Source organism: Mandrillus leucophaeus, unplaced genomic scaffold, assembly GCF_000951045.1.
Source record: "Mandrillus leucophaeus isolate KB7577 unplaced genomic scaffold, Mleu.le_1.0 Scaffold110, whole genome shotgun sequence".
Taxonomy (NCBI): domain Eukaryota; kingdom Metazoa; phylum Chordata; class Mammalia; order Primates; family Cercopithecidae; genus Mandrillus; species Mandrillus leucophaeus.
Window position 1 is genome coordinate 5,762,909 of NW_012099210.1, and position 7,850 is coordinate 5,770,758.

General features: G+C 35.9%; 1 pseudogene; it reads left to right on the plus strand.

Moving 5' to 3' along the window:
- The window catches only part of LOC105548160, a 40,973-nt pseudogene extending 36,371 nt beyond the window's left edge, over nt 1-4,602 (plus strand).
- The last annotated feature ends 3,248 nt before the right edge of the window (nt 4,603-7,850 follow it).

Here is a 7,850-nt window from a genome sequence, read left to right on the forward strand (position 1 = left end):
TGTTAGCCAGGATGGTCTCGATCTCCTGACCTCGTGATCCACCCGTCTCGGCCTCCCAAAGTGCTGGGATTACAGGTGTGAGCCACTGCACCCGGCCTACACTATTATTAATAAGCTGATATTTAGTCCCTATTAGTCTGTGTACTTTCTATCAGCCAGAATTCTGGGAGAGGGTGGTTGGCACCCTGACTCTAACATTAACTTCTTTAACAGTAATAACTTTTATTAATTTTTCTGTTCAAGAATTCTCTCCTGTTTAGAAATTCTTACTGAGCTTACTCCATCAAAGTGATCTTAAATTTTAACATACTAAATGTAGCATGTTAATTTCTTAATATGAAGACCTAACCTTTCAGATCACTCTCTCACTACACCTGTTTTGACATCATTGTGACTTCCAGTGCTTTTGTGTCTTACCACTACCTATTTATCAGCATCAAATAGTTTCACTTCCCATTTTCTTCAACTTAAGCCCTGATTTGTCTTCTTTTAAACACCCTCATACCTACTCTTCCATGTCTTTTTGCATGTTCCTTATTTGATTAATACAATCATTCACCTTTATGATCCTGTATCTGCTCTGCTAAAGGCTAACTAGCATTAGTCAGTACTTTGTATCAATTTATGTTCCTAGATTTTGTCTTACTAACTTTTTATTTTAACTAGTCAACTTGAATTTTACCATACTATGCTAAGAGTATATAGTTAGATCCTAAACCTAGGAGAGGCACAGTCTGTGTTTTCAATTTCTCGGGGAAGACTTTTTTCTTTCTCTTCTTTTTTCATTTACAGCTGAGACAGAAACAAACTTCTTCATTTTTCGTTAGTAGGACAACATATTCTCCCCCCAGCCCTGTCCCCCAGGATCTTCTTTTACTAGTAATCCAGTCCTTCGAGGCATCTCAGTAATTAAGGCGTGCCACTTCTAATTTTATGCAATTTTTAAGTCTTAAGGCTTCAAAATATTTGCATGCCTGGGCAATATAGTCTGAACTCTTAGTCTTAACTGACTTTGATAGTCCCATTTTACTACTCAAGAGCTATTGCGGAATCAGACTTAGCATTGTTGCTATGGCTTCATTTTCCCTTTTATTCCTATCTTCTGGTATTTTCCCTTTTTTTTTTCCTAAGAGGTAAATTTTAAATAAGTTTGTTATATTTTATCTAGCACTAATTTGTTTTGTGTTTATTCAACATTGTTTCCAGCTTTCAACTTTTTTTTATTATTATTATTTCTCTTTATTTTGATAGGTATTTGCTCACCCTAACCTACAGGTGGGGAAACATGACTATCCCAGTACCATGTGCAGAGCTAGGATTTGAACTCAGAAAGCCCACGCACTTTCCCACATACCCCAGGATGATATTTTAGTTTCTCAATTTTACTTTTAGACCTCATTAAATTATCATCCTCTTCTACTAAAATTAAAAAAGAGAGAAAACATAGAAGAAACATCTGCTTCTTATAACAATTCAACTTTCCTTTTTTTTTTTTTTTTTTTTGAGACGGAGTCTCGCTGTGTCTCCCAGGCTGGAGTGCAGTGGCGTGATCTCGGCTCACTGCAAGCTCCGCCTCCCGGGTTCACGCCATTCTCCCGCCTCAGCCTCCCAAGTAGCTGAGACTACAATTGAACTTTCCAAACTCTTGAAAAATATTGATATGATTTTTGGGAATCATATTTAGATTATTAAACTTCTAAGTGAATATTTTTGGGATGAAATGTTTTATATCATTTTCCAGAGGCATAAGCTGTCCTCAAAGTATATATTAGTTAGTATTTTCCCAGGTTTGTTTTATTTATTTATTTATTTATTTATTTATTTATTTATTTATTTATTAACTTTTATTTTAAGTTTAGGGGTACATGTGAAGGTTTGTTACAGAGGTGAGCTCATGTCATGGGGATTGGTTGTACATATTTCATAACCCAGGAATTAAGCCCAGTACCCAATAGTTATCTTTTCTCCCCCCTCCCACACTCCACCCTCAAGTAGACCCCAGTGTCTGTCATTCCCCCTTTGTGTTCATAAGTTCTCATAATTTAGCTCCCAGTTGCAAGTGAGAACATGCAGTATTTGGATTTCTGTTCTTACGTTATTTCCAGATTTTAGATTTTAATATTTCAAGACTAGGAAGTATGAAATATTTTATTTAATTTCTTTGTAACTCTTTGTAACTCAGATAGCGAGCCTTCAGTATTGACATTATGGAGAAGGCACTTAGAGTGAAGAAACACAATTAGAAAATAATCTTCCGAAATGCCATCCTGTACATAGGAAAATATCTTGCATTTGAGGAAATCTTGCCCCACTGTGAGTCTGCCATTTGCATCTGCCAGGCATCCCAGAGGTATCACTGGCCTGGTATCAACTTGTGTGGCTGTGACTGTACTCTGTCCTTTCAAAAGCAAGACCGAGGAAGGCATGTAGGAGCAAAAGAGGTTAAAATCATACATATACATGAGCATATTTAATGATTAATGATAAAGGACCACACTTTCCCTAGTATCAATCCCATATTTATCTATGACCAGTACTTTTCCCTAACTAGCTGCTACTGGTGCCTTCAAATCTAGTGAGCATTTAGCAAGTTAACTGGCTCTAAGGGCTGAATGTATTGGCCTATATTGCTTGTGGCGGTTTCTATAGTTATCCTATATGCTTCCATATGAGAAATTAAAAATCAAATGAATTAAATATGAAAGAAAGTGGAAACATATTTGGGTGGGAAGTCCATAACTTAAACAACACTCTATATATGTACTCTTTAATATGTAGAGTGCTAAATAATTTGAAAATATGGATGACATGGATGATCTCCTAAGAATAAAAATCAGCAAAATTGATCAGAGAAACATAATACATAAGTAGACCAGTAACTATAGAAAAAATGAGTAAAATACCTGAGAAAAATGAATCCTACAAAGTGCCTAACCTGACAGAGAGTGTTCATCAGAAGGAAGATTAGAATTGACTTTAAAATCTCTTCTTATTTGAAAAATTTTCAAACCTATAGAAAAGTAAAAAGAGGAGTACAATTAACACCAGTGTATCCCACAACTAGATTTACTGTTAAAAATTTCCAAGTTTCCTCTATCTCTCTTTATGGATAGACACATATTTCTTTTTTGTCAAATCATCTGAAAGTATATTTCAACCATGGTGACACCTCACCTCTAAAGACTTCAGTATGCATCTGGCAAAACCAAGAACATCTTCCAACAGACACGGAGCCATCATCCTATCTGAGAAATCAATACTGCTTATGTAATGCTACACAGTATGTAGTCCATGCTAAATACCAAATTTCCTCATTTCTCCAAAATGTTTTATAAAGATGATTTTTCCCATTTTCATATAGGATCCAATAAAGGTTCACACACTGTAATTGTTATGTCTCTGTAGTATCCTTAGAATGCTCCTCTTTCCCTCAGCAGACTGACTCTGTCCTTTGTGACTTTGAATCCTTTAAATAGGCCAGGTCAGTTGTCCTGAAGGATGTCCCATATACTAGATTCTTCTGTTTATTTAGGGTTTAATACAAAAATATCCAGCAAGAACACTTTCAGGCTCATTTGTTTCTGTTTGTATTCTATGTTTTTATTTTTGGCATAATTTCATATTTTGAACATGTAGAACATTTACATGCATCAAAAATCAAAACTGGTGGCACATCTTGATTGGCCTGGTGGCAGGTGGGCCCAGATGTCAACCCTTCACGGTGGTTCAAGCTATAGACAGTGGGCTGGAAGGCCCCAGAAGAGGCAAACCCCCAGCTCTGAAGTCATGGGATCTGACAGTATGGACAGTTAAGTGAGTCAGCACTTCTGTTGAGTCTATGAACAGGGGTTCAACCATCCAGATAGGCTTTACAAAACTGAACAGCCACATTCAAGGCAAAAGGAGAAAGAGATGAAAATAATGGTGACAGCTCCAGTCACAAGCTACACAGAGGTTGGTTTATGTCCTTTTAGTGAGTCTACCAAGACCATTTCCCTGTATATCTCCTCTGAACAGCAATTCCATCTGCCCAGGCCTTCAGAGTCAGATGATTTTATTGAAGACACAGCCAGTATGACTATGTTTCATTCAATGGATACTGTAGGGCCCCAAAGAATCAAGAACAACTTCACTTTGGGAGGCTGAGGTGGGTGAATCACGAGGTCAGGAGTTCAAGACCAGCCTGACCAACATCCTGAAACCCCATCTCCACTAAAAATACAGAAAAAATTAGCCGGATGTGGTGGCTCATGCCTGTAATCCTAGCTACTCAGGAGGCTGAGGCAGGAGAATTGCTTGCACCCGGGAGGCAGAGGTTGCAGTGAGCAGAGATGGAGCCACTGTACTCCAGCCTGGGCCACAGAGGGACACTCTGTCTCAAAAAAAAAAAAAAAAAAAACAAAAAGCAAAACAAAAAAAAACCCAAACAACTATTGACATTAGCAAGCATTTAAGCATTTTGAAGGAAGAAGGAAAAGTTTTAAAAGTTTTCAATGAAAAGGTTTATTACACTGCAGGCTACACCAGTCCTTTCAGATTGCTTAATAGAAATAATAAGTGTAATTGATTCAGAAAAAGGAGTCCTCCAAAGAAAATGAATGAGAAAAGGAAAGGATGTTCCACTGCCAGGGGAAAGCTTCTGTTTAACCTAGACGTTAACACTACCTATCATAAAGTCTGTGTCTAGCATCTTCTTTTTGAGAGCACTACAATGACTCAAGCTTATTTCCAATGTGCCTTTTTAGTATGTGAAGCTTTGTCTCAGGGGACAATAATCTATACACATGTAAATTGGTCATAACTATGGTGGTCTTTGTTTTCTGTGGGGATTCAGGGAAATGTCATGTCACTTCCCCCTTCTTCGTTTCATCACAGTCTTGTTGCCTTGCGTCAGTTGGATGCCATCCTCTACAGATATTATCAATAAAAATATTAAAGATTTAACAAATCAAAACTATAGAATGTGATATAATCAGGGAAGTCTTGTTCTCACACATACCCCATCTACTCCGTTCCTACTTATTTCTTATAAGAAACTTCTGCCATCAGTTTCTAGTTTATCTTTCCTGTGTTTTCTTTTGTAAAAATAGGAAACACATATTTATTTTCTTATTTTTTATTTCTCACAACAGATTTGACGTTACATACACTCTTTTCCATATTTTTCTTAAAATAAATTTTCTTTTAAAATAACATTAGGCTTTCAGAAGAGTTGCAAAGATATTAGAGTTCTCATATGCCCCTCACATGGTTTCTCCTGAAGTTAAAATTATGTTTTCCTATCTAATATTTGTCAAACCCAAAAGAAAAAAATCAGTATTTACAAAAGACTATTCACTGGATTTTACAAGTTTTTCCACTAATATTCTTTTTCTATTCCAGAATCCCATGAAGGATCTCACATGGATGGAATGGATTTTGTCACATGTCTCTTTAGTCTTCCCTGGTTTGTTAAAGTTTGTCAGTTCATAATTTATTCATGACCTTGCCATGAGATGTATTGGTTGGGTATTTTGTAGAATACCCACCAAGTTGGGTGATGTTTGCCTCATGAAAAGGTTGGGATTATGGGTTTTGGGGAAGAATATAACAGAGATAAAGTACCTTTCTCATCAGGCCACATGGGGGACATGCTATCAACTTGACTTATGACTAGTGATGTTAGCTCTGCTCAGTTGGTTAAGGTAGTACTTACTAGAGTTTCCCACTAACAAATTACTGTTTTTCTTTTTCCATATTCTATTCCTTGGGAATGAGTGAGTCACTACGTCTGGTTCATGCTAAAAAGGGGGTGGAGGGTTAAGCTCCACTCCTGAAGGGGGTGTAACACCTTGCTTTTCCACTTTTCAGTACATCTTGCAAACTACTCTATATCATATTATTTGTCCTCTTTACTTTTTATGTCTATTAGAGTAGTTGCTTGTTTGGATATACCATAATTTATTCAACCAGTGCCCCGGGGATGAACATTTAGGCTTTTCCCAATAGTATTAAATTATAACGTTAGTTATAAATATTAAATTGTAATAGATGCCTTTTATCAAATTAAATAAGGTCTCTTCTTTTCTTGGCATGCTGAGAATTCTTAACGGAGTGGTGTTGAACTTTATCCAATGCTTTTCTGTGTCTACTGAGATATTATTTACTTAATCCCTTTTTTGTTAATATAATGAATGACATTGATTCATTCAACTTTGCATTCCTGATACAAACTGTATTTATAATGCATTAAACTGTATTCATAATGTATTAATCTTTTTATGGATTATTGAGTTGAATTTGTTAAAAATTTGTCAAGAATTTTTGCAACTTCATGAGGGATATTAGTCTGTACTTTTTGGTTTTTATAAATCAACAATTCTTCATTAGATTCTTACACTTACCAGGTCTCATCAGAGAATGTTGTATGTTCTCTCTTAATTATAAGGAGTGATGACCTGGCAGAAGTACAATCAATTCTGTCTCTTGGCTGGTGGATAATTTCAGTTCTCATGTGTCTTAACTCTTGATAACAGCAATGATTCCTTCCACCAAAAGGAATCATTCAAAGCTTTTCCTTCGGTGAATCAGTTTGGGCATATGTGTTAAGGAGACATTGCAATACAACCCAAGCAACTTAATTATAAATTCTTTCACTGTGATGCTTCACTTACCCTTTATTGAGAGAATCAGGAAAATATCCTTATTCTTTGTAATCAAAATTCTGAGCATTTATTGAAACACCCTCCTTTTTACCACCTTCTGTCAGACAGTAGAAAGGGCTTTGCAAGAAGCTTGATTAATATCTGGGTTTCTCGTTTAGTGAATACATTGATTAGAATTTCCCTACATAGGTCTTGAATGAGAATAAAGCTGAGAATTCAGAAGTTTCCCAGCTGATGTCCTGGGTGTTTTAAATTGTCTTCTAGTCCATAGGAACAGAACACTGATTTTTAATTCTGCTCAGTTAACGAGAGCCAGTGTGAGTTTGCACTTTCCTTGTGGGTTTACTTTAGGGTCACGATGGAAAATCTAAACTTAGGCAATAGAAAATAATATGTGCAGAAGGCATTTAACCACCCTTGTTTCTGGACGTAGAAACATTCCCTACCATTATCCTTCTCCTTAACCCTAGTTCACTCATGGTTAACTTTGAGTTGAATGATAAAAATATACATAAAATACAAAGGGATATGAGATAAATAATATTAAAATAATCTTCTGTAAGAAAAAGAGGTAAGAGCAGTCATAATCTACAATGGCATTTAAGAATAAAATATAATGTTTTATCCAGATTACAGTGCATTATTATTTAATTGAGGTCCAAACTGTCCTAATACAGACGGCAGATATATTTATTTTGACTTGCGTGTTTTAAAAAAATGTTTAGTTGATGTTAGCATTTATATATCATGAGATTTTTTAAATAAAATTCCAGAATTCTAGTTATCTTGGAAAATTTGTCTGATCTAGGCCTATGCTATTCCGAAAATGATAAGCTGAGTGGTGCTGCAACCCTCAGATGGGTAAGTCTTATTTGTCCATTTTGTAACAGTCCACACTTGGGCAATTTTACTCATTTGAATCAACTTTCTGGCCTGAGTAGACACTTCAGTTTAAAATCCCTGACAAAATTAGTGATAGCTTTCTTTATTGAATTTTTATGAGCATACTAAAAAAAACTAATTTCAGATCAACACAAATATTGGTTGATGCTCTGAAAAGATAAAGCATTTCCCTGTAGTGACATCTACAACTTATTAAAGGCCTTTCTAGAAAGGATAAGATGAAAGCATGGGGGCTCAAAGATGGAGTTAGTTTGTCTTCTAATTTATAAATTTCCTTCCTTCCTTCCTTCCTTCCTTCCTTCC